This window comes from Mytilus californianus, unplaced genomic scaffold (genome assembly GCF_021869535.1).
Source record: "Mytilus californianus isolate M0D057914Y unplaced genomic scaffold, xbMytCali1.0.p SCAF_1, whole genome shotgun sequence".
NCBI classification, from domain to species: domain Eukaryota; kingdom Metazoa; phylum Mollusca; class Bivalvia; order Mytilida; family Mytilidae; genus Mytilus; species Mytilus californianus.
This window is the reverse complement of record NW_026262581.1, coordinates 119,967-146,948: the sequence shown is the minus strand read 5'-3', so window position 1 is coordinate 146,948 and position 26,982 is coordinate 119,967. Positions and strand designations below refer to the sequence as shown.

Here is a 26,982-nt window from a genome sequence, read left to right as displayed (position 1 = left end):
GTTTGGGAGAAGTGAAAAATTAAAAGTAAAAAAAATAAAAGAAGAAAATGTCTACACAACCCGGTATTCCCAGGCGGTCACCCATCCAAGTACTAACCGAGCTCGACGTTGCTTAACTTCGGTGATCGGACGAGAACCGGTGTTTTCAACGTGATATGGTCGTAGACACTAAAGTGCTAAAAAAATTGATATATAAATTTAGGAACCGCCGAAAGTCGTGTATTTAGCATTTCTTGACAGAATTTGTATAAAATAAGAAAATTATCAGGTATAAAAATATAAATAAACTACACGATCCAGAGTGGAAGATAGTAAAACTTAACAAGTTCACATGCACTTTAGAGAAGACAAAAAAATGCAAGAATAGAAAGACAGATATGGAATATGGGGACGAGCTTGATTTTATTTGTAACCAAGTTATATACCATGCAACAATTTCAGACTCTTTTTGAAAAATTTTGGTAGCCCTTAAAAGGGCTGTTTAAGCTTTAAAAGCATCATATGCTTCCTCCATTTACTTCTTCTTTGGGGTCTTTGCCTTCTTTGGTTTAGCTGCAGCCTTGGTCTTTTTTGGTGATTTTGTGGCTTTCTTTGCAGATTTGGCAGCGGGTTTTGCAGCAGGTTTCTTGGTAGCTGGTTTCTTTGCTTTTGGTTTAGCTGCTTTCTTTTCACCAGCTGGTTTCTTTGCTGCAGGTTTCTTTGTGGCAGTCTTTTTAGGTGTCTTTGCCTTCTTTGGTTTAGCGGCTTTAGGCTTAACTGCTTTCTTTGCTGGCTTCTTAGCTGGTTTAGCCACTTCACCTATCTTAAAACTTCCAGAAGCGCCGGTACCCTTCGACTGTTTCAAGCTATTGCTCTTCACTCCTGATTTCAAAGCTAACTTCAAGTGAGTGTTGACTGTTTTTGCATCGCTACCAACATTGAAGTTTGCTATGATGTACTTAAGAATGGCTTGACGGCTAGAGCCCCCGCGCTCTTTCAATGCAGAGATAGCTTTCCCTACCATCTCGCTGTATTTTGGATGAGTAGCTACTTTCTTTGGTTTAGCTGCAGCTTTCTTCTTTGGTGACTTAGCTGGAGTCTTGACTACTACTGGTGCATCAGACATTTTGCGACTTTGGTTGTTGAAAGATGTGTGCGAGTTGAACGACAAATAACAATGATGTGCAAAATTGCGGTTTGCGGGTAGTTAATCTCATAACGCGGACCTCGACGAGAGCACCCTTAAACTTTCATGACAATCTATTTCAAACAAATCGACAAGAATTTCTGTGTGCTTGTTCGACAAGTTTTAACCATTTGTTTCAAATAAATTGTACTTTTTGATATATAAATCATATACGAAAATGTTCAGCAGGAATTTTTCTTTCAGAATATGTGATTAAAATTAAACAAAATATCACAAGTGAAGAAATATTTACGATTAATGTGCAACTTGTCAATTTCACTCGTGCGATTCTTCATCAGAAAACGTGTTGTATTATTTCACCAAAACTAGATTGTGCTATAAAAATGGTATGTATTTGAAGTAAAATCATTTCTTAATATGTTTTTGTTTTCAGATATACGTAGAAATAAAGAGACTTCACAGAAATTTAAATTTTGCCTTGGATATGAAAGCACACCAAGATGACAAAATTCGAAACCGGGACTTCCTTGACTGAGTTGGAACAAAGTTTCAAATAGTCGACTTTTTTGCTTGAGTTTTACAAGCTTTAATTAGTATTTATTGTTTTTTATTTGTTTTTGCTGAAATGAATATTTGATAATCACAATCCTTTCAGAAATGTTGTGAATCATATAAGCCCTGGTCAAAAAGGAAGAGACGAGTTCAAAGGACAAAAATGGCGGATAACAGTATTTTTAAGATTTTCGTTTTAAGTTTTTGAGCCACATGCATGTGAAAAGAGTGAAATTCTCAAGCTTATATATGGCCCGACGTGTGCATTACTGGATTTGCATTTATTTTTAAAAATAGTTTAAAAGATTTCACCAGGTTGGTAATGAAAAAAATTAAATTATGAATGATATATTTTCTGTTTCCTTCAAAAGTTAGATATATTATATTGAATGTTACATCCCCAGACATCCATATAAAGAAATAAAAAAGATAGAACGTATGTTTGGGAGAAGTGAAAAATTATAAGTAAAAAAAATAAAAGAAGAAAATGTCTACAACACCCGGTATTCCCAGGCGGTCACCCATCCAAGTACTAACCGAGCTCGACGTTGCTTAACTTCGGTGATCGGACGAGAACCGGTGTTTTCAACGTGATATGGTCGTAGACACTAAAGTGCTAAAAAAATTGATATATAAATTTAGGAACCGCCGAAAGTCGTGTATTTAGCATTTCTTGACAGAATTTGTATAAAATAAGAAAATTATCAGGTATAAAAATATAAATAAACTACACGATCCAGAGTGGAAGATAGTAAAACTTAACAAGTTCACATGCACTTTAGAGAAGACAAAAAAATGCAAGAATAGAAAGACAGATATGGAATATGGGGACGAGCTTGATTTTATTTGTAACCAAGTTATATACCATGCAACAATTTCAGACTCTTTTTGAAAAAATTTGGTAGCCCTTAAAAGGGCTGTTTAAGCTTTAAAAGCATCATATGCTTCCTCCATTTACTTCTTCTTTGGGGTCTTTGCCTTCTTTGGTTTAGCTGCAGCCTTGGTCTTTTTTGGTGATTTTGTGGCTTTCTTTGCAGATTTGGCAGCGGGTTTTGCAGCAGGTTTCTTGGTAGCTGGTTTCTTTGCTTTTGGTTTAGCTGCTTTCTTTTCACCAGCTGGTTTCTTTGCTGCAGGTTTCTTTGTGGCAGTCTTTTTAGGTGTCTTTGCCTTCTTTGGTTTAGCGGCTTTAGGCTTAACTGCTTTCTTTGCTGGCTTCTTAGCTGGTTTAGCCACTTCACCTATCTTAAAACTTCCAGAAGCGCCGGTACCCTTCGACTGTTTCAAGCTATTGCTCTTCACTCCTGATTTCAAAGCTAACTTCAAGTGAGTGTTGACTGTTTTTGCATCGCTACCAACATTGAAGTTTGCTATGATGTACTTAAGAATGGCTTGACGGCTAGAGCCCCCGCGCTCTTTCAATGCAGAGATAGCTTTCCCTACCATCTCGCTGTATTTTGGATGAGTAGCTACTTTCTTTGGTTTAGCTGCAGCTTTCTTCTTTGGTGACTTAGCTGGAGTCTTGACTACTACTGGTGCATCAGACATTTTGCGACTTTGGTTGTTGAAAGATGTGTGCGAGTTGAACGACAAATAACAATGATGTGCAAAATTGCGGTTTGCGGGTAGTTAATCTCATAACGCGGACCTCGACGAGAGCACCCTTAAACTTTCATGACAATCTATTTCAAACAAATCGACAAGAATTTCTGTGTGCTTGTTCGACAAGTTTTAACCATTTGTTTCAAATAAATTGTACTTTTTGATATATAAATCATATACGAAAATGTTCAGCAGGAATTTTTCTTTCAGAATATGTGATTAAAATTAAACAAAATATCACAAGTGAAGAAATATTTACGATTAATGTGCAACTTGTCAATTTCACTCGTGCGATTCTTCATCAGAAAACGTGTTGTATTATTTCACAAAAACTAGATTGTGCTATAAAAATGGTATGTATTTGAAGTAAAATCATTTCTTAATACGTTTTTGTTTTCAGATATACGTAGAAATAAAGAGACTTCACAGAAATTTAAATTTTGCCTTGGATATGAAAGCACACCAAGATGACAAAATTCGAAACCGGGACTTCCTTGACTGAGTTGGAACAAAGTTTCAAATAGTCGACTTTTTTGCTTGAGTTTTACAAGCTTTAATTAGTATTTATTGTTTTTTATTTGTTTTTGCTGAAATGAATATTTGATAATCACAATCCTTTCAGAAATGTTGTGAATCATATAAGCCCTGGTCAAAAAGGAAGAGACGAGTTCAAAGGACAAAAATGGCGGATAACAGTATTTTTAAGATTTTCGTTTTAAGTTTTTGAGCCACATGCATGTGAAAAGAGTGAAATTCTCAAGCTTATATATGGCCCGACGTGTGCATTACTGGATTTGCATTTATTTTTAAAAATAGTTTAAAAGATTTCACCAGGTTGGTAATGAAAAAAATTAAATTATGAATGATATATTTTCTGTTTCCTTCAAAAGTTAGATATATTATATTGAATGTTACATCCCCAGACATCCATATAAAGAAATAAAAAAGATAGAACGTATGTTTGGGAGAAGTGAAAAATTATAAGTAAAAAAAATAAAAGAAGAAAATGTCTACAACACCCGGTATTCCCAGGCGGTCACCCATCCAAGTACTAACCGAGCTCGACGTTGCTTAACTTCGGTGATCGGACGAGAACCGGTGTTTTCAACGTGATATGGTCGTAGACACTAAAGTGCTAAAAAAATTGATATATAAATTTAGGAACCGCCGAAAGTCGTGTATTTAGCATTTCTTGACAGAATTTGTATAAAATAAGAAAATTATCAGGTATAAAAATATAAATAAACTACACGATCCAGAGTGGAAGATAGTAAAACTTAACAAGTTCACATGCACTTTAGAGAAGACAAAAAAATGCAAGAATAGAAAGACAGATATGGAATATGGGGACGAGCTTGATTTTATTTGTAACCAAGTTATATACCATGCAACAATTTCAGACTCTTTTTGAAAAATTTTGGTAGCCCTTAAAAGGGCTGTTTAAGCTTTAAAAGCATCATATGCTTCCTCCATTTACTTCTTCTTTGGGGTCTTTGCCTTCTTTGGTTTAGCTGCAGCCTTGGTCTTTTTTGGTGATTTTGTGGCTTTCTTTGCAGATTTGGCAGCGGGTTTTGCAGCAGGTTTCTTGGTAGCTGGTTTCTTTGCTTTTGGTTTAGCTGCTTTCTTTTCACCAGCTGGTTTCTTTGCTGCAGGTTTCTTTGTGGCAGTCTTTTTAGGTGTCTTTGCCTTCTTTGGTTTAGCGGCTTTAGGCTTAACTGCTTTCTTTGCTGGCTTCTTAGCTGGTTTAGCCACTTCACCTATCTTAAAACTTCCAGAAGCGCCGGTACCCTTCGACTGTTTCAAGCTATTGCTCTTCACTCCTGATTTCAAAGCTAACTTCAAGTGAGTGTTGACTGTTTTTGCATCGCTACCAACATTGAAGTTTGCTATGATGTACTTAAGAATGGCTTGACGGCTAGAGCCCCCGCGCTCTTTCAATGCAGAGATAGCTTTCCCTACCATCTCGCTGTATTTTGGATGAGTAGCTACTTTCTTTGGTTTAGCTGCAGCTTTCTTCTTTGGTGACTTAGCTGGAGTCTTGACTACTACTGGTGCATCAGACATTTTGCGACTTTGGTTGTTGAAAGATGTGTGCGAGTTGAACGACAAATAACAATGATGTGCAAAATTGCGGTTTGCGGGTAGTTAATCTCATAACGCGGACCTCGACGAGAGCACCCTTAAACTTTCATGACAATCTATTTCAAACAAATCGACAAGAATTTCTGTGTGCTTGTTCGACAAGTTTTAACCATTTGTTTCAAATAAATTGTACTTTTTGATATATAAATCATATACGAAAATGTTCAGCAGGAATTTTTCTTTCAGAATATGTGATTAAAATTAAACAAAATATCACAAGTGAAGAAATATTTACGATTAATGTGCAACTTGTCAATTTCACTCGTGCGATTCTTCATCAGAAAACGTGTTGTATTATTTCACAAAAACTAGATTGTGCTATAAAAATGGTATGTATTTGAAGTAAAATCATTTCTTAATACGTTTTTGTTTTCAGATATACGTAGAAATAAAGAGACTTCACAGAAATTTAAATTTTGCCTTGGATATGAAAGCACACCAAGATGACAAAATTCGAAACCGGGACTTCCTTGACTGAGTTGGAACAAAGTTTCAAATAGTCGACTTTTTTGCTTGAGTTTTACAAGCTTTAATTAGTATTTATTGTTTTTTATTTGTTTTTGCTGAAATGAATATTTGATAATCACAATCCTTTCAGAAATGTTGTGAATCATATAAGCCCTGGTCAAAAAGGAAGAGACGAGTTCAAAGGACAAAAATGGCGGATAACAGTATTTTTAAGATTTTCGTTTTAAGTTTTTGAGCCACATGCATGTGAAAAGAGTGAAATTCTCAAGCTTATATATGGCCCGACGTGTGCATTACTGGATTTGCATTTATTTTTAAAAATAGTTTAAAAGATTTCACCAGGTTGGTAATGAAAAAAATTAAATTATGAATGATATATTTTCTGTTTCCTTCAAAAGTTAGATATATTATATTGAATGTTACATCCCCAGACATCCATATAAAGAAATAAAAAAGATAGAACGTATGTTTGGGAGAAGTGAAAAATTATAAGTAAAAAAAATAAAAGAAGAAAATGTCTACAACACCCGGTATTCCCAGGCGGTCACCCATCCAAGTACTAACCGAGCTCGACGTTGCTTAACTTCGGTGATCGGACGAGAACCGGTGTTTTCAACGTGATATGGTCGTAGACACTAAAGTGCTAAAAAAATTGATATATAAATTTAGGAACCGCCGAAAGTCGTGTATTTAGCATTTCTTGACAGAATTTGTATAAAATAAGAAAATTATCAGGTATAAAAATATAAATAAACTACACGATCCAGAGTGGAAGATAGTAAAACTTAACAAGTTCACATGCACTTTAGAGAAGACAAAAAAATGCAAGAATAGAAAGACAGATATGGAATATGGGGACGAGCTTGATTTTATTTGTAACCAAGTTATATACCATGCAACAATTTCAGACTCTTTTTGAAAAATTTTGGTAGCCCTTAAAAGGGCTGTTTAAGCTTTAAAAGCATCATATGCTTCCTCCATTTACTTCTTCTTTGGGGTCTTTGCCTTCTTTGGTTTAGCTGCAGCCTTGGTCTTTTTTGGTGATTTTGTGGCTTTCTTTGCAGATTTGGCAGCGGGTTTTGCAGCAGGTTTCTTGGTAGCTGGTTTCCTGGGACTGTTTTTGCATCGCTACCAACATTGAAGTTTGCTATGATGTACTTAAGAATGGCTTGACGGCTAGAGCCCCCGCGCTCTTTCAATGCAGAGATAGCTTTCCCTACCATCTCGCTGTATTTTGGATGAGTAGCTACTTTCTTTGGTTTAGCTGCAGCTTTCTTCTTTGGTGACTTAGCTGGAGTCTTGACTACTACTGGTGCATCAGACATTTTGCGACTTTGGTTGTTGAAAGATGTGTGCGAGTTGAACGACAAATAACAATGATGTGCAAAATTGCGGTTTGCGGGTAGTTAATCTCATAACGCGGACCTCGACGAGAGCACCCTTAAACTTTCATGACAATCTATTTCAAACAAATCGACAAGAATTTCTGTGTGCTTGTTCGACAAGTTTTAACCATTTGTTTCAAATAAATTGTACTTTTTGATATATAAATCATATACGAAAATGTTCAGCAGGAATTTTTCTTTCAGAATATGTGATTAAAATTAAACAAAATATCACAAGTGAAGAAATATTTACGATTAATGTGCAACTTGTCAATTTCACTCGTGCGATTCTTCATCAGAAAACGTGTTGTATTATTTCACAAAAACTAGATTGTGCTATAAAAATGGTATGTATTTGAAGTAAAATCATTTCTTAATACGTTTTTGTTTTCAGATATACGTAGAAATAAAGAGACTTCACAGAAATTTAAATTTTGCCTTGGATATGAAAGCACACCAAGATGACAAAATTCGAAACCGGGACTTCCTTGACTGAGTTGGAACAAAGTTTCAAATAGTCGACTTTTTTGCTTGAGTTTTACAAGCTTTAATTAGTATTTATTGTTTTTTATTTGTTTTTGCTGAAATGAATATTTGATAATCACAATCCTTTCAGAAATGTTGTGAATCATATAAGCCCTGGTCAAAAAGGAAGAGACGAGTTCAAAGGACAAAAATGGCGGATAACAGTATTTTTAAGATTTTCGTTTTAAGTTTTTGAGCCACATGCATGTGAAAAGAGTGAAATTCTAAAGCTTATATATGGCCCGACGTGTGCATTACTGGATTTGCATTTATTTTTAAAAATAGTTTAAAAGATTTCACCAGGTTGGTAATGAAAAAAATTAAATTATGAATGATATATTTTCTGTTTCCTTCAAAAGTTAGATATATTATATTGAATGTTACATCCCCAGACATCCATATAAAGAAATAAAAAAGATAGAACGTATGTTTGGGAGAAGTGAAAAATTATAAGTAAAAAAAATAAAAGAAGAAAATGTCTACAACACCCGGTATTCCCAGGCGGTCACCCATCCAAGTACTAACCGAGCTCGACGTTGCTTAACTTCGGTGATCGGACGAGAACCGGTGTTTTCAACGTGATATGGTCGTAGACACTAAAGTGCTAAAAAAATTGATATATAAATTTAGGAACCGCCGAAAGTCGTGTATTTAGCATTTCTTGACAGAATTTGTATAAAATAAGAAAATTATCAGGTATAAAAATATAAATAAACTACACGATCCAGAGTGGAAGATAGTAAAACTTAACAAGTTCACATGCACTTTAGAGAAGACAAAAAAATGCAAGAATAGAAAGACAGATATGGAATATGGGGACGAGCTTGATTTTATTTGTAACCAAGTTATATACCATGCAACAATTTCAGACTCTTTTTGAAAAATTTTGGTAGCCCTTAAAAGGGCTGTTTAAGCTTTAAAAGCATCATATGCTTCCTCCATTTACTTCTTCTTTGGGGTCTTTGCCTTCTTTGGTTTAGCTGCAGCCTTGGTCTTTTTTGGTGATTTTGTGGCTTTCTTTGCAGATTTGGCAGCGGGTTTTGCAGCAGGTTTCTTGGTAGCTGGTTTCTTTGCTTTTGGTTTAGCTGCTTTCTTTTCACCAGCTGGTTTCTTTGCTGCAGGTTTCTTTGTGGCAGTCTTTTTAGGTGTCTTTGCCTTCTTTGGTTTAGCGGCTTTAGGCTTAACTGCTTTCTTTGCTGGCTTCTTAGCTGGTTTAGCCACTTCACCTATCTTAAAACTTCCAGAAGCGCCGGTACCCTTCGACTGTTTCAAGCTATTGCTCTTCACTCCTGATTTCAAAGCTAACTTCAAGTGAGTGTTGACTGTTTTTGCATCGCTACCAACATTGAAGTTTGCTATGATGTACTTAAGAATGGCTTGACGGCTAGAGCCCCCGCGCTCTTTCAATGCAGAGATAGCTTTCCCTACCATCTCGCTGTATTTTGGATGAGTAGCTACTTTCTTTGGTTTAGCTGCAGCTTTCTTCTTTGGTGACTTAGCTGGAGTCTTGACTACTACTGGTGCATCAGACATTTTGCGACTTTGGTTGTTGAAAGATGTGTGCGAGTTGAACGACAAATAACAATGATGTGCAAAATTGCGGTTTGCGGGTAGTTAATCTCATAACGCGGACCTCGACGAGAGCACCCTTAAACTTTCATGACAATCTATTTCAAACAAATCGACAAGAATTTCTGTGTGCTTGTTCGACAAGTTTTAACCATTTGTTTCAAATAAATTGTACTTTTTGATATATAAATCATATACGAAAATGTTCAGCAGGAATTTTTCTTTCAGAATATGTGATTAAAATTAAACAAAATATCACAAGTGAAGAAATATTTACGATTAATGTGCAACTTGTCAATTTCACTCGTGCGATTCTTCATCAGAAAACGTGTTGTATTATTTCACAAAAACTAGATTGTGCTATAAAAATGGTATGTATTTGAAGTAAAATCATTTCTTAATATGTTTTTGTTTTCAGATATACGTAGAAATAAAGAGACTTCACAGAAATTTAAATTTTGCCTTGGATATGAAAGCACACCAAGATGACAAAATTCGAAACCGGGACTTCCTTGACTGAGTTGGAACAAAGTTTCAAATAGTCGACTTTTTTGCTTGAGTTTTACAAGCTTTAATTAGTATTTATTGTTTTTTATTTGTTTTTGCTGAAATGAATATTTGATAATCACAATCCTTTCAGAAATGTTGTGAATCATATAAGCCCTGGTCAAAAAGGAAGAGACGAGTTCAAAGGACAAAAATGGCGGATAACAGTATTTTTAAGATTTTCGTTTTAAGTTTTTGAGCCACATGCATGTGAAAAGAGTGAAATTCTCAAGCTTATATATGGCCCGACGTGTGCATTACTGGATTTGCATTTATTTTTAAAAATAGTTTAAAAGATTTCACCAGGTTGGTAATGAAAAAAATTAAATTATGAATGATATATTTTCTGTTTCCTTCAAAAGTTAGATATATTATATTGAATGTTACATCCCCAGACATCCATATAAAGAAATAAAAAAGATAGAACGTATGTTTGGGAGAAGTGAAAAATTATAAGTAAAAAAAATAAAAGAAGAAAATGTCTACAACACCCGGTATTCCCAGGCGGTCACCCATCCAAGTACTAACCGAGCTCGACGTTGCTTAACTTCGGTGATCGGACGAGAACCGGTGTTTTCAACGTGATATGGTCGTAGACACTAAAGTGCTAAAAAAATTGATATATAAATTTAGGAACCGCCGAAAGTCGTGTATTTAGCATTTCTTGACAGAATTTGTATAAAATAAGAAAATTATCAGGTATAAAAATATAAATAAACTACACGATCCAGAGTGGAAGATAGTAAAACTTAACAAGTTCACATGCACTTTAGAGAAGACAAAAAAATGCAAGAATAGAAAGACAGATATGGAATATGGGGACGAGCTTGATTTTATTTGTAACCAAGTTATATACCATGCAACAATTTCAGACTCTTTTTGAAAAATTTTGGTAGCCCTTAAAAGGGCTGTTTAAGCTTTAAAAGCATCATATGCTTCCTCCATTTACTTCTTCTTTGGGGTCTTTGCCTTCTTTGGTTTAGCTGCAGCCTTGGTCTTTTTTGGTGATTTTGTGGCTTTCTTTGCAGATTTGGCAGCGGGTTTTGCAGCAGGTTTCTTGGTAGCTGGTTTCTTTGCTTTTGGTTTAGCTGCTTTCTTTTCACCAGCTGGTTTCTTTGCTGCAGGTTTCTTTGTGGCAGTCTTTTTAGGTGTCTTTGCCTTCTTTGGTTTAGCGGCTTTAGGCTTAACTGCTTTCTTTGCTGGCTTCTTAGCTGGTTTAGCCACTTCACCTATCTTAAAACTTCCAGAAGCGCCGGTACCCTTCGACTGTTTCAAGCTATTGCTCTTCACTCCTGATTTCAAAGCTAACTTCAAGTGAGTGTTGACTGTTTTTGCATCGCTACCAACATTGAAGTTTGCTATGATGTACTTAAGAATGGCTTGACGGCTAGAGCCCCCGCGCTCTTTCAATGCAGAGATAGCTTTCCCTACCATCTCGCTGTATTTTGGATGAGTAGCTACTTTCTTTGGTTTAGCTGCAGCTTTCTTCTTTGGTGACTTAGCTGGAGTCTTGACTACTACTGGTGCATCAGACATTTTGCGACTTTGGTTGTTGAAAGATGTGTGCGAGTTGAACGACAAATAACAATGATGTGCAAAATTGCGGTTTGCGGGTAGTTAATCTCATAACGCGGACCTCGACGAGAGCACCCTTAAACTTTCATGACAATCTATTTCAAACAAATCGACAAGAATTTCTGTGTGCTTGTTCGACAAGTTTTAACCATTTGTTTCAAATAAATTGTACTTTTTGATATATAAATCATATACGAAAATGTTCAGCAGGAATTTTTCTTTCAGAATATGTGATTAAAATTAAACAAAATATCACAAGTGAAGAAATATTTACGATTAATGTGCAACTTGTCAATTTCACTCGTGCGATTCTTCATCAGAAAACGTGTTGTATTATTTCACAAAAACTAGATTGTGCTATAAAAATGGTATGTATTTGAAGTAAAATCATTTCTTAATATGTTTTTGTTTTCAGATATACGTAGAAATAAAGAGACTTCACAGAAATTTAAATTTTGCCTTGGATATGAAAGCACACCAAGATGACAAAATTCGAAACCGGGACTTCCTTGACTGAGTTGGAACAAAGTTTCAAATAGTCGACTTTTTTGCTTGAGTTTTACAAGCTTTAATTAGTATTTATTGTTTTTTATTTGTTTTTGCTGAAATGAATATTTGATAATCACAATCCTTTCAGAAATGTTGTGAATCATATAAGCCCTGGTCAAAAAGGAAGAGACGAGTTCAAAGGACAAAAATGGCGGATAACAGTATTTTTAAGATTTTCGTTTTAAGTTTTTGAGCCACATGCATGTGAAAAGAGTGAAATTCTCAAGCTTATATATGGCCCGACGTGTGCATTACTGGATTTGCATTTATTTTTAAAAATAGTTTAAAAGATTTCACCAGGTTGGTAATGAAAAAAATTAAATTATGAATGATATATTTTCTGTTTCCTTCAAAAGTTAGATATATTATATTGAATGTTACATCCCCAGACATCCATATAAAGAAATAAAAAAGATAGAACGTATGTTTGGGAGAAGTGAAAAATTATAAGTAAAAAAAATAAAAGAAGAAAATGTCTACAACACCCGGTATTCCCAGGCGGTCACCCATCCAAGTACTAACCGAGCTCGACGTTGCTTAACTTCGGTGATCGGACGAGAACCGGTGTTTTCAACGTGATATGGTCGTAGACACTAAAGTGCTAAAAAAAATTGATATATAAATTTAGGAACCGCCGAAAGTCGTGTATTTAGCATTTCTTGACAGAATTTGTATAAAATAAGAAAATTATCAGGTATAAAAATATAAATAAACTACACGATCCAGAGTGGAAGATAGTAAAACTTAACAAGTTCACATGCACTTTAGAGAAGACAAAAAAATGCAAGAATAGAAAGACAGATATGGAATATGGGGACGAGCTTGATTTTATTTGTAACCAAGTTATATACCATGCAACAATTTCAGACTCTTTTTGAAAAATTTTGGTAGCCCTTAAAAGGGCTGTTTAAGCTTTAAAAGCATCATATGCTTCCTCCATTTACTTCTTCTTTGGGGTCTTTGCCTTCTTTGGTTTAGCTGCAGCCTTGGTCTTTTTTGGTGATTTTGTGGCTTTCTTTGCAGATTTGGCAGCGGGTTTTGCAGCAGGTTTCTTGGTAGCTGGTTTCTTTGCTTTTGGTTTAGCTGCTTTCTTTTCACCAGCTGGTTTCTTTGCTGCAGGTTTCTTTGTGGCAGTCTTTTTAGGTGTCTTTGCCTTCTTTGGTTTAGCGGCTTTAGGCTTAACTGCTTTCTTTGCTGGCTTCTTAGCTGGTTTAGCCACTTCACCTATCTTAAAACTTCCAGAAGCGCCGGTACCCTTCGACTGTTTCAAGCTATTGCTCTTCACTCCTGATTTCAAAGCTAACTTCAAGTGAGTGTTGACTGTTTTTGCATCGCTACCAACATTGAAGTTTGCTATGATGTACTTAAGAATGGCTTGACGGCTAGAGCCCCCGCGCTCTTTCAATGCAGAGATAGCTTTCCCTACCATCTCGCTGTATTTTGGATGAGTAGCTACTTTCTTTGGTTTAGCTGCAGCTTTCTTCTTTGGTGACTTAGCTGGAGTCTTGACTACTACTGGTGCATCAGACATTTTGCGACTTTGGTTGTTGAAAGATGTGTGCGAGTTGAACGACAAATAACAATGATGTGCAAAATTGCGGTTTGCGGGTAGTTAATCTCATAACGCGGACCTCGACGAGAGCACCCTTAAACTTTCATGACAATCTATTTCAAACAAATCGACAAGAATTTCTGTGTGCTTGTTCGACAAGTTTTAACCATTTGTTTCAAATAAATTGTACTTTTTGATATATAAATCATATACGAAAATGTTCAGCAGGAATTTTTCTTTCAGAATATGTGATTAAAATTAAACAAAATATCACAAGTGAAGAAATATTTACGATTAATGTGCAACTTGTCAATTTCACTCGTGCGATTCTTCATCAGAAAACGTGTTGTATTATTTCACAAAAACTAGATTGTGCTATAAAAATGGTATGTATTTGAAGTAAAATCATTTCTTAATATGTTTTTGTTTTCAGATATACGTAGAAATAAAGAGACTTCACAGAAATTTAAATTTTGCCTTGGATATGAAAGCACACCAAGATGACAAAATTCGAAACCGGGACTTCCTTGACTGAGTTGGAACAAAGTTTCAAATAGTCGACTTTTTTGCTTGAGTTTTACAAGCTTTAATTAGTATTTATTGTTTTTTATTTGTTTTTGCTGAAATGAATATTTGATAATCACAATCCTTTCAGAAATGTTGTGAATCATATAAGCCCTGGTCAAAAAGGAAGAGACGAGTTCAAAGGACAAAAATGGCGGATAACAGTATTTTTAAGATTTTCGTTTTAAGTTTTTGAGCCACATGCATGTGAAAAGAGTGAAATTCTCAAGCTTATATATGGCCCGACGTGTGCATTACTGGATTTGCATTTATTTTTAAAAATAGTTTAAAAGATTTCACCAGGTTGGTAATGAAAAAAATTAAATTATGAATGATATATTTTCTGTTTCCTTCAAAAGTTAGATATATTATATTGAATGTTACATCCCCAGACATCCATATAAAGAAATAAAAAAGATAGAACGTATGTTTGGGAGAAGTGAAAAATTATAAGTAAAAAAAATAAAAGAAGAAAATGTCTACAACACCCGGTATTCCCAGGCGGTCACCCATCCAAGTACTAACCGAGCTCGACGTTGCTTAACTTCGGTGATCGGACGAGAACCGGTGTTTTCAACGTGATATGGTCGTAGACACTAAAGTGCTAAAAAAATTGATATATAAATTTAGGAACCGCCGAAAGTCGTGTATTTAGCATTTCTTGACAGAATTTGTATAAAATAAGAAAATTATCAGGTATAAAAATATAAATAAACTACACGATCCAGAGTGGAAGATAGTAAAACTTAACAAGTTCACATGCACTTTAGAGAAGACAAAAAAATGCAAGAATAGAAAGACAGATATGGAATATGGGGACGAGCTTGATTTTATTTGTAACCAAGTTATATACCATGCAACAATTTCAGACTCTTTTTGAAAAATTTTGGTAGCCCTTAAAAGGGCTGTTTAAGCTTTAAAAGCATCATATGCTTCCTCCATTTACTTCTTCTTTGGGGTCTTTGCCTTCTTTGGTTTAGCTGCAGCCTTGGTCTTTTTTGGTGATTTTGTGGCTTTCTTTGCAGATTTGGCAGCGGGTTTTGCAGCAGGTTTCTTGGTAGCTGGTTTCTTTGCTTTTGGTTTAGCTGCTTTCTTTTCACCAGCTGGTTTCTTTGCTGCAGGTTTCTTTGTGGCAGTCTTTTTAGGTGTCTTTGCCTTCTTTGGTTTAGCGGCTTTAGGCTTAACTGCTTTCTTTGCTGGCTTCTTAGCTGGTTTAGCCACTTCACCTATCTTAAAACTTCCAGAAGCGCCGGTACCCTTCGACTGTTTCAAGCTATTGCTCTTCACTCCTGATTTCAAAGCTAACTTCAAGTGAGTGTTGACTGTTTTTGCATCGCTACCAACATTGAAGTTTGCTATGATGTACTTAAGAATGGCTTGACGGCTAGAGCCCCCGCGCTCTTTCAATGCAGAGATAGCTTTCCCTACCATCTCGCTGTATTTTGGATGAGTAGCTACTTTCTTTGGTTTAGCTGCAGCTTTCTTCTTTGGTGACTTAGCTGGAGTCTTGACTACTACTGGTGCATCAGACATTTTGCGACTTTGGTTGTTGAAAGATGTGTGCGAGTTGAACGACAAATAACAATGATGTGCAAAATTGCGGTTTGCGGGTAGTTAATCTCATAACGCGGACCTCGACGAGAGCACCCTTAAACTTTCATGACAATCTATTTCAAACAAATCGACAAGAATTTCTGTGTGCTTGTTCGACAAGTTTTAACCATTTGTTTCAAATAAATTGTACTTTTTGATATATAAATCATATAGTAAAATGTTCAGCAGGAATTTTTCTTTCAGAATATGTGATTAAAATTAAACAAAATATCACAAGTGAAGAAATATTTACGATTAATGTGCAACTTGTCAATTTCACTCGTGCGATTCTTCATCAGAAAACGTGTTGTATTATTTCACAAAAACTAGATTGTGCTATAAAAATGGTATGTATTTGAAGTAAAATCATTTCTTAATATGTTTTTGTTTTCAGATATACGTAGAAATAAAGAGACTTCACAGAAATTTAAATTTTGCCTTGGATATGAAAGCACACCAAGATGACAAAATTCGAAACCGGGACTTCCTTGACTGAGTTGGAACAAAGTTTCAAATAGTCGACTTTTTTGCTTGAGTTTTACAAGCTTTAATTAGTATTTATTGTTTTTTATTTGTTTTTGCTGAAATGAATATTTGATAATCACAATCCTTTCAGAAATGTTGTGAATCATATAAGCCCTGGTCAAAAAGGAAGAGACGAGTTCAAAGGACAAAAATGGCGGATAACAGTATTTTTAAGATTTTCGTTTTAAGTTTTTGAGCCACATGCATGTGAAAAGAGTGAAATTCTCAAGCTTATATATGGCCCGACGTGTGCATTACTGGATTTGCATTTATTTTTAAAAATAGTTTAAAAGATTTCACCAGGTTGGTAATGAAAAAAATTAAATTATGAATGATATATTTTCTGTTTCCTTCAAAAGTTAGATATATTATATTGAATGTTACATCCCCAGACATCCATATAAAGAAATAAAAAAGATAGAACGTATGTTTGGGAGAAGTGAAAAATTATAAGTAAAAAAAATAAAAGAAGAAAATGTCTACAACACCCGGTATTCCCAGGCGGTCACCCATCCAAGTACTAACCGAGCTCGACGTTGCTTAACTTCGGTGATCGGACGAGAACCGGTGTTTTCAACGTGATATGGTCGTAGACACTAAAGTGCTAAAAAAATTGATATATAAATTTAGGAACCGCCGAAAGTCGTGTATTTAGCATTTCTTGACAGAATTTGTATAAAATAAGAAAATTATCAGGTATAAAAATATAAATAAACTACACGATCCAGAGTGGAAGATAGTAAAACTTAACAAGTTCACATGCACTTTAGAGAAGACAAAAAAATGCAAGAATAGAAAGACAGATATGGAATATGGGGACGAGCTTGATTTTATTTGTAACCAAGTTATATACCATGCAACAATTTCAGACTCTTTTTGAAAAATTTTGGTAGCCCTTAAAAGGGCTGTTTAAGCTTTAAAAGCATCATATGCTTCCTCCATTTACTTCTTCTTTGGGGTCTTTGCCTTCTTTGGTTTAGCTGCAGCCTTGGTCTTTTTTGGTGATTTTGTGGCTTTCTTTGCAGATTTGGCAGCGGGTTTTGCAGCAGGTTTCTTGGTAGCTGGTTTCTTTGCTTTTGGTTTAGCTGCTTTCTTTTCACCAGCTGGTTTCTTTGCTGCAGGTTTCTTTGTGGCAGTCTTTTTAGGTGTCTTTGCCTTCTTTGGTTTAGCGGCTTTAGGCTTAACTGCTTTCTTTGCTGGCTTCTTAGCTGGTTTAGCCTTACCCCTATCTTAAAACTTCCAGAAGCGCCGGTACCCTTCGACTGTTTCAAGCTATTGCTCTTCACTCCTGATTTCAAAGCTAACTTCAAGTGAGTGTTGACTGTTTTTGCATCGCTACCAACATTGAAGTTTGCTATGATGTACTTAAGAATGGCTTGACGGCTAGAGCCCCCGCGCTCTTTCAATGCAGAGATAGCTTTCCCTACCATCTCGCTGTATTTTGGATGAGTAGCTACTTTCTTTGGTTTAGCTGCAGCTTTCTTCTTTGGTGACTTAGCTGGAGTCTTGACTACTACTGGTGCATCAGACATTTTGCGACTTTGGTTGTTGAAAGATGTGTGCGAGTTGAACGACAAATAACAATGATGTGCAAAATTGCGGTTTGCGGGTAGTTAATCTCATAACGCGGACCTCGACGAGAGCACCCTTAAACTTTCATGACAATCTATTTCAAACAAATCGACAAGAATTTCTGTGTGCTTGTTCGACAAGTTTTAACCATTTGTTTCAAATAAATTGTACTTTTTGATATATAAATCATATACGAAAATGTTCAGCAGGAATTTTTCTTTCAGAATATGTGATTAAAATTAAACAAAATATCACAAGTGAAGAAATATTTACGATTAATGTGCAACTTGTCAATTTCACTCGTGCGATTCTTCATCAGAAAACGTGTTGTATTATTTCACAAAAACTAGATTGTGCTATAAAAATGGTATGTATTTGAAGTAAAATCATTTCTTAATATGTTTTTGTTTTCAGATATACGTAGAAATAAAGAGACTTCACAGAAATTTAAATTTTGCCTTGGATATGAAAGCACACCAAGATGACAAAATTCGAAACCGGGACTTCCTTGACTGAGTTGGAACAAAGTTTCAAATAGTCGACTTTTTTGCTTGAGTTTTACAAGCTTTAATTAGTATTTATTGTTTTTTATTTGTTTTTGCTGAAATGAATATTTGATAATCACAATCCTTTCAGAAATGTTGTGAATCATATAAGCCCTGGTCAAAAAGGAAGAGACGAGTTCAAAGGACAAAAATGGCGGATAACAGTATTTTTAAGATTTTCGTTTTAAGTTTTTGAGCCACATGCATGTGAAAAGAGTGAAATTCTCAAGCTTATATATGGCCCGACGTGTGCATTACTGGATTTGCATTTATTTTTAAAAATAGTTTAAAAGATTTCACCAGGTTGGTAATGAAAAAAATTAAATTATGAATGATATATTTTCTGTTTCCTTCAAAAGTTAGATATATTATATTGAATGTTACATCCCCAGACATCCATATAAAGAAATAAAAAAGATAGAACGTATGTTTGGGAGAAGTGAAAAATTATAAGTAAAAAAAATAAAAGAAGAAAATGTCTACAACACCCGGTATTCCCAGGCGGTCACCCATCCAAGTACTAACCGAGCTCGACGTTGCTTAACTTCGGTGATCGGACGAGAACCGGTGTTTTCAACGTGATATGGTCGTAGACACTAAAGTGCTAAAAAAATTGATATATAAATTTAGGAACCGCCGAAAGTCGTGTATTTAGCATTTCTTGACAGAATTTGTATAAAATAAGAAAATTATCAGGTATAAAAATATAAATAAACTACACGATCCAGAGTGGAAGATAGTAAAACTTAACAAGTTCACATGCACTTTAGAGAAGACAAAAAAATGCAAGAATAGAAAGACAGATATGGAATATGGGGACGAGCTTGATTTTATTTGTAACCAAGTTATATACCATGCAACAATTTCAGACTCTTTTTGAAAAATTTTGGTAGCCCTTAAAAGGGCTGTTTAAGCTTTAAAAGCATCATATGCTTCCTCCATTTACTTCTTCTTTGGGGTCTTTGCCTTCTTTGGTTTAGCTGCAGCCTTGGTCTTTTTTGGTGATTTTGTGGCTTTCTTTGCAGATTTGGCAGCGGGTTTTGCAGCAGGTTTCTTGGTAGCTGGTTTCTTTGCTTTTGGTTTAGCTGCTTTCTTTTCACCAGCTGGTTTCTTTGCTGCAGGTTTCTTTGTGGCAGTCTTTTTAGGTGTCTTTGCCTTCTTTGGTTTAGCGGCTTTAGGCTTAACTGCTTTCTTTGCTGGCTTCTTAGCTGGTTTAGCCACTTCACCTATCTTAAAACTTTCAGAAGCGCCGGTACCCTTCGACTGTTTCAAGCTATTGCTCTTCACTCCTGATTTCAAAGCTAACTTCAAGTGAGTGTTGACTGTTTTTGCATCGCTACCAACATTGAAGTTTGCTATGATGTACTTAAGAATGGCTTGACGGCTAGAGCCCCCGCGCTCTTTCAATGCAGAGATAGCTTTCCCTACCATCTCGCTGTATTTTGGATGAGTAGCTACTTTCTTTGGTTTAGCTGCAGCTTTCTTCTTTGGTGACTTAGCTGGAGTCTTGACTACTACTGGTGCATCAGACATTTTGCGACTTTGGTTGTTGAAAGATGTGTGCGAGTTGAACGACAAATAACAATGATGTGCAAAATTGCGGTTTGCGGGTAGTTAATCTCATAACGCGGACCTCGACGAGAGCACCCTTAAACTTTCATGACAATCTATTTCAAACAAATCGACAAGAATTTCTGTGTGCTTGTTCGACAAGTTTTAACCATTTGTTTCAAATAAATTGTACTTTTTGATATATAAATCATATACGAAAATGTTCAGCAGGAATTTTTCTTTCAGAATATGTGATTAAAATTAAACAAAATATCACAAGTGAAGAAATATTTACGATTAATGTGCAACTTGTCAATTTCACTCGTGCGATTCTTCATCAGAAAACGTGTTGTATTATTTCACAAAAACTAGATTGTGCTATAAAAATGGTATGTATTTGAAGTAAAATCATTTCTTAATATGTTTTTGTTTTCAGATATACGTAGAAATAAAGAGACTTCACAGAAATTTAAATTTTGCCTTGGATATGAAAGCACACCAAGATGACAAAATTCGAAACCGGGACTTCCTTGACTGAGTTGGAACAAAGTTTCAAATAGTCGACTTTTTTGCTTGGGTTTTACAAGCTTTAATTAGTATTTATTGTTTTTTATTTGTTTTTGCTGAAATGAATATTTGATAATCACAATCCTTTCAGAAATGTTGTGAATCATATAAGCCCTGGTCAAAAAGGAAGAGACGAGTTCAAAGGACAAAAATGGCGGATAACAGTATTTTTAAGATTTTCGTTTTAAGTTTTTGAGCCACATGCATGTGAAAAGAGTGAAATTCTCAAGCTTATATATGGCCCGACGTGTGCATTACTGGATTTGCATTTATTTTTAAAAATAGTTTAAAAGATTTCACCAGGTTGGTAATGAAAAAAATTAAATTATGAATGATATATTTTCTGTTTCCTTCAAAAGTTAGATATATTATATTGAATGTTACATCCCCAGACATCCATATAAAGAAATAAAAAAGATAGAACGTATGTTTGGGAGAAGTGAAAAATTATAAGTAAAAAAAATAAAAGAAGAAAATGTCTACAACACCCGGTATTCCCAGGCGGTCACCCATCCAAGTACTAACCGAGCTCGACGTTGCTTAACTTCGGTGATCGGACGAGAACCGGTGTTTTCAACGTGATATGGTCGTAGACACTAAAGTGCTAAAAAAATTGATATATAAATTTAGGAACCGCCGAAAGTCGTGTATTTAGCATTTCTTGACAGAATTTGTATAAAATAAGAAAATTATCAGGTATAAAAATATAAATAAACTACACGATCCAGAGTGGAAGATAGTAAAACTTAACAAGTTCACATGCACTTTAGAGAAGACAAAAAAATGCAAGAATAGAAAGACAGATATGGAATATGGGGACGAGCTTGATTTTATTTGTAACCAAGTTATATACCATGCAACAATTTCAGACTCTTTTTGAAAAATTTTGGTAGCCCTTAAAAGGGCTGTTTAAGCTTTAAAAGCATCATATGCTTCCTCCATTTACTTCTTCTTTGGGGTCTTTGCCTTCTTTGGTTTAGCTGCAGCCTTGGTCTTTTTTGGTGATTTTGTGGCTTTCTTTGCAGTTTGGCAGGGGGTTTTGCAGCAGGTTTCTTGGTAGCTGGTTTCTTTGCTTTTGGTTTAGCTGCTTTCTTTTCACCAGCTGGTTTCTTTGCTGCAGGTTTCTTTGTGGCAGTCTTTTTAGGTGTCTTTGCCTTCTTTGGTTTAGCGGCTTTAGGCTTAACTGCTTTCTTTGCTGGCTTCTTAGCTGGTTTAGCCACTTCACCTATCTTAAAACTTCCAGAAGCGCCGGTACCCTTCGACTGTTTCAAGCTATTGCTCTTCACTCCTGATTTCAAAGCTAACTTCAAGTGAGTGTTGACTGTTTTTGCATCGCTACCAACATTGAAGTTTGCTATGATGTACTTAAGAATGGCTTGACGGCTAGAGCCCCCGCGCTCTTTCAATGCAGAGATAGCTTTCCCTACCATCTCGCTGTATTTTGGATGAGTAGCTACTTTCTTTGGTTTAGCTGCAGCTTTCTTCTTTGGTGACTTAGCTGGAGTCTTGACTACTACTGGTGCATCAGACATTTTGCGACTTTGGTTGTTGAAAGATGTGTGCGAGTTGAACGACAAATAACAATGATGTGCAAAATTGCGGTTTGCGGGTAGTTAATCTCATAACGCGGACCTCGACGAGAGCACCCTTAAACTTTCATGACAATCTATTTCAAACAAATCGACAAGAATTTCTGTGTGCTTGTTCGACAAGTTTTAACCATTTGTTTCAAATAAATTGTACTTTTTGATATATAAATCATATACGAAAATGTTCAGCAGGAATTTTTCTTTCAGAATATGTGATTAAAATTAAACAAAATATCACAAGTGAAGAAATATTTACGATTAATGTGCAACTTGTCAATTTCACTCGTGCGATTCTTCATCAGAAAACGTGTTGTATTATTTCACAAAAACTAGATTGTGCTATAAAAATGGTATGTATTTGAAGTAAAATCATTTCTTAATATGTTTTTGTTTTCAGATATACGTAGAAATAAAGAGACTTCACAGAAATTTAAATTTTGCCTTGGATATGAAAGCACACCAAGATGACAAAATTCGAAACCGGGACTTCCTTGACTGAGTTGGAACAAAGTTTCAAATAGTCGACTTTTTTGCTTGAGTTTTACAAGCTTTAATTAGTATTTATTGTTTTTTATTTGTTTTTGCTGAAATGAATATTTGATAATCACAATCCTTTCAGAAATGTTGTGAATCATATAAGCCCTGGTCAAAAAGGAAGAGACGAGTTCAAAGGACAAAAATGGCGGATAACAGTATTTTTAAGATTTTCGTTTTAAGTTTTTGAGCCACATGCATGTGAAAAGAGTGAAATTCTCAAGCTTATATATGGCCCGACGTGTGCATTACTGGATTTGCATTTATTTTTAAAAATAGTTTAAAAGATTTCACCAGGTTGGTAATGAAAAAAATTAAATTATGAATGATATATTTTCTGTTTCCTTCAAAAGTTAGATATATTATATTGAATGTTACATCCCCAGACATCCATATAAAGAAATAAAAAAGATAGAACGTATGTTTGGGAGAAGTGAAAAATTATAAGTAAAAAAAATAAAAGAAGAAAATGTCTACAACACCCGGTATTCCCAGGCGGTCACCCATCCAAGTACTAACCGAGCTCGACGTTGCTTAACTTCGGTGATCGGACGAGAACCGGTGTTTTCAACGTGATATGGTCGTAGACACTAAAGTGCTAAAAAAATTGATATATAAATTTAGGAACCGCCGAAAGTCGTGTATTTAGCATTTCTTGACAGAATTTGTATAAAATAAGAAAATTATCAGGTATAAAAATATAAATAAACTACACGATCCAGAGTGGAAGATAGTAAAACTTAACAAGTTCACATGCACTTTAGAGAAGACAAAAAAATGCAAGAATAGAAAGACAGATATGGAATATGGGGACGAGCTTGATTTTATTTGTAACCAAGTTATATACCATGCAACAATTTCAGACTCTTTTTGAAAAATTTTGGTAGCCCTTAAAAGGGCTGTTTAAGCTTTAAAAGCATCATATGCTTCCTCCATTTACTTCTTCTTTGGGGTCTTTGCCTTCTTTGGTTTAGCTGCAGCCTTGGTCTTTTTTGGTGATTTTGTGGCTTTCTTTGCAGATTTGGCAGCGGGTTTTGCAGCAGGTTTCTTGGTAGCTGGTTTCTTTGCTTTTGGTTTAGCTGCTTTCTTTTCACCAGCTGGTTTCTTTGCTGCAGGTTTCTTTGTGGCAGTCTTTTTAGGTGTCTTTGCCTTCTTTGGTTTAGCGGCTTTAGGCTTAACTGCTTTCTTTGCTGGCTTCTTAGCTGGTTTAGCCACTTCACCTATCTTAAAACTTCCAGAAGCGCCGGTACCCTTCGACTGTTTCAAGCTATTGCTCTTCACTCCTGATTTCAAAGCTAACTTCAAGTGAGTGTTGACTGTTTTTGCATCGCTACCAACATTGAAGTTTGCTATGATGTACTTAAGAATGGCTTGACGGCTAGAGCCCCCGCGCTCTTTCAATGCAGAGATAGCTTTCCCTACCATCTCGCTGTATTTTGGATGAGTAGCTACTTTCTTTGGTTTAGCTGCAGCTTTCTTCTTTGGTGACTTAGCTGGAGTCTTGACTACTACTGGTGCATCAGACATTTTGCGACTTTGGTTGTTGAAAGATGTGTGCGAGTTGAACGACAAATAACAATGATGTGCAAAATTGCGGTTTGCGGGTAGTTAATCTCATAACGCGGACCTCGACGAGAGCACCCTTAAACTTTCATGACAATCTATTTCAAACAAATCGACAAGAATTTCTGTGTGCTTGTTCGACAAGTTTTAACCATTTGTTTCAAATAAATTGTACTTTTTGATATATAAATCATATACGAAAATGTTCAGCAGGAATTTTTCTTTCAGAATATGTGATTAAAATTAAACAAAATATCACAAGTGAAGAAATATTTACGATTAATGTGCAACTTGTCAATTTCACTCGTGCGATTCTTCATCAGAAAACGTGTTGTATTATTTCACAAAAACTAGATTGTGCTATAAAAATGGTATGTATTTGAAGTAAAATCATTTCTTAATATGTTTTTGTTTTCAGATATACGTAGAAATAAAGAGACTTCACAGAAATTTAAATTTTGCCTTGGATATGAAAGCACACCAAGATGACAAAATTCGAAACCGGGACTTCCTTGACTGAGTTGGAACAAAGTTTCAAATAGTCGACTTTTTTGCTTGAGTTTTACAAGCTTTAATTAGTATTTATTGTTTTTTATTTGTTTTTGCTGAAATGAATATTTGATAATCACAATCCTTTCAGAAATGTTGTGAATCATATAAGCCCTGGTCAAAAAGGAAGAGACGAGTTCAAAGGACAAAAATGGCGGATAACAGTATTTTTAAGATTTTCGTTTTAAGTTTTTGAGCCACATGCATGTGAAAAGAGTGAAATTCTCAAGCTTATATATGGCCCGACGTGTGCATTACTGGATTTGCATTTATTTTTAAAAATAGTTTAAAAGATTTCACCAGGTTGGTAATGAAAAAAATTAAATTATGAATGATATATTTTCTGTTTCCTTCAAAAGTTAGATATATTATATTGAATGTTACATCCCCAGACATCCATATAAAGAAATAAAAAAGATAGAACGTATGTTTGGGAGAAGTGAAAAATTATAAGTAAAAAAAATAAAAGAAGAAAATGTCTACAACACCCGGTATTCCCAGGCGGTCACCCATCCAAGTACTAACCGAGCTCGACGTTGCTTAACTTCGGTGATCGGACGAGAACCGGTTTTTTTTTTTTTATCTTGATAAAATTTATTGCACAAATCATTATTATCTTCTACATCAATTTACAACATATTTATGAAAACATCAAGTCCCTATACTATCATGCTACCTCACACTAATCTTTCATGCAGCTCAATCATTCAATTTATATTAGAAACCTACGCAGAATACAAAATGAAACATAAAATTAACTGATAATTGTCTTTGATTTCAGTAAATAAAGTGTTGCTTAACTTCGGTGATCGGACGAGAACCGGTGTTTTCAACGTGATATGGTCGTAGACACTAAAGTGCTAAAAAAATTGATATATAAATTTAGGAACCGCCGAAAGTCGTGTATTTAGCATTTCTTGACAGAATTTGTATAAAATAAGAAAAATTATCAGGTATAAAAATATAAATAAACTACACGATCCAGAGTGGAAGATAGTAAAACTTAACAAGTTCACATGCACTTTAGAGAAGACAAAAAAATGCAAGAATAGAAAGACAGATATGGAATATGGGGACGAGCTTGATTTTATTTGTAACCAAGTTATATACCATGCAACAATTTCAGACTCTTTTTGAAAAATTTTGGTAGCCCTTAAAAGGGCTGTTTAAGCTTTAAAAGCATCATATGCTTCCTCCATTTACTTCTTCTTTGGGGTCTTTGCCTTCTTTGGTTTAGCTGCAGCCTTGGTCTTTTTTGGTGATTTTGTGGCTTTCTTTGCAGATTTGGCAGCGGGTTTTGCAGCAGGTTTCTTGGTAGCTGGTTTCTTTGCTTTTGGTTTAGCTGCTTTCTTTTCACCAGCTGGTTTCTTTGCTGCAGGTTTCTTTGTGGCAGTCTTTTTAGGTGTCTTTGCCTTCTTTGGTTTAGCGGCTTTAGGCTTAACTGCTTTCTTTGCTGGCTTCTTAGCTGGTTTAGCCACTTCACCTATCTTAAAACTTCCAGAAGCGCCGGTACCCTTCGACTGTTTCAAGCTATTGCTCTTCACTCCTGATTTCAAAGCTAACTTCAAGTGAGTGTTGACTGTTTTTGCATCGCTACCAACATTGAAGTTTGCTATGATGTACTTAAGAATGGCTTGACGGCTAGAGCCCCCGCGCTCTTTCAATGCAGAGATAGCTTTCCCTACCATCTCGCTGTATTTTGGATGAGTAGCTACTTTCTTTGGTTTAGCTGCAGCTTTCTTCTTTGGTGACTTAGCTGGAGTCTTGACTACTACTGGTGCATCAGACATTTTGCGACTTTGGTTGTTGAAAGATGTGTGCGAGTTGAACGACAAATAACAATGATGTGCAAAATTGCGGTTTGCGGGTAGTTAATCTCATAACGCGGACCTCGACGAGAGCACCCTTAAACTTTCATGACAATCTATTTCAAACAAATCGACAAGAATTTCTGTGTGCTTGTTCGACAAGTTTTAACCATTTGTTTCAAATAAATTGTACTTTTTGATATATAAATCATATACGAAAATGTTCAGCAGGAATTTTTCTTTCAGAATATGTGATTAAAATTAAACAAAATATCACAAGTGAAGAAATATTTACGATTAATGTGCAACTTGTCAATTTCACTCGTGCGATTCTTCATCAGAAAACGTGTTGTATTATTTCACAAAAACTAGATTGTGCTATAAAAATGGTATGTATTTGAAGTAAAATCATTTCTTAATATGTTTTTGTTTTC

At 35.3% G+C, this 26,982-nt stretch overlaps 12 non-coding genes across 12 annotated transcripts; all 12 read right to left on the bottom strand.

Moving 5' to 3' along the window:
- Positions 1-48: 48 nt before the first annotated feature.
- Positions 49-167, bottom strand: LOC127716579 (5S ribosomal RNA). The gene has a single exon (XR_007989012.1). It is a non-coding gene; the product is annotated as a 5S ribosomal RNA (ribosomal RNA).
- A 1,999-nt stretch (positions 168-2,166) lies between these two features.
- Positions 2,167-2,285, bottom strand: LOC127714615 (5S ribosomal RNA). Its single transcript, XR_007987821.1, has one exon. It is a non-coding gene; the product is annotated as a 5S ribosomal RNA (ribosomal RNA).
- A 1,999-nt stretch (positions 2,286-4,284) lies between these two features.
- On the bottom strand, positions 4,285-4,403 carry LOC127714610 (5S ribosomal RNA). Its single transcript, XR_007987820.1, has one exon. It is a non-coding gene; the product is annotated as a 5S ribosomal RNA (ribosomal RNA).
- Positions 4,404-6,402: 1,999 nt separating this feature from the next.
- On the bottom strand, positions 6,403-6,521 carry LOC127714602 (5S ribosomal RNA). Its single transcript, XR_007987819.1, has one exon. It is a non-coding gene; the product is annotated as a 5S ribosomal RNA (ribosomal RNA).
- Positions 6,522-8,273: 1,752 nt separating this feature from the next.
- LOC127714594 (5S ribosomal RNA) lies at positions 8,274-8,392 on the bottom strand. The gene has a single exon (XR_007987807.1). It is a non-coding gene; the product is annotated as a 5S ribosomal RNA (ribosomal RNA).
- Positions 8,393-10,391: 1,999 nt separating this feature from the next.
- On the bottom strand, positions 10,392-10,510 carry LOC127714588 (5S ribosomal RNA). The gene has a single exon (XR_007987803.1). It is a non-coding gene; the product is annotated as a 5S ribosomal RNA (ribosomal RNA).
- A 1,999-nt stretch (positions 10,511-12,509) lies between these two features.
- Positions 12,510-12,628, bottom strand: LOC127714584 (5S ribosomal RNA). The gene has a single exon (XR_007987802.1). It is a non-coding gene; the product is annotated as a 5S ribosomal RNA (ribosomal RNA).
- A 2,000-nt stretch (positions 12,629-14,628) lies between these two features.
- Positions 14,629-14,747, bottom strand: LOC127714579 (5S ribosomal RNA). The gene has a single exon (XR_007987801.1). It is a non-coding gene; the product is annotated as a 5S ribosomal RNA (ribosomal RNA).
- Positions 14,748-16,746: 1,999 nt separating this feature from the next.
- Positions 16,747-16,865, bottom strand: LOC127714561 (5S ribosomal RNA). Its single transcript, XR_007987791.1, has one exon. It is a non-coding gene; the product is annotated as a 5S ribosomal RNA (ribosomal RNA).
- A 1,998-nt stretch (positions 16,866-18,863) lies between these two features.
- LOC127714555 (5S ribosomal RNA) lies at positions 18,864-18,982 on the bottom strand. Its single transcript, XR_007987780.1, has one exon. It is a non-coding gene; the product is annotated as a 5S ribosomal RNA (ribosomal RNA).
- A 1,999-nt stretch (positions 18,983-20,981) lies between these two features.
- On the bottom strand, positions 20,982-21,100 carry LOC127714549 (5S ribosomal RNA). The gene has a single exon (XR_007987778.1). It is a non-coding gene; the product is annotated as a 5S ribosomal RNA (ribosomal RNA).
- Positions 21,101-23,098: 1,998 nt separating this feature from the next.
- Positions 23,099-23,217, bottom strand: LOC127714543 (5S ribosomal RNA). The gene has a single exon (XR_007987777.1). It is a non-coding gene; the product is annotated as a 5S ribosomal RNA (ribosomal RNA).
- Positions 23,218-26,982: the final 3,765 nt, after the last annotated feature.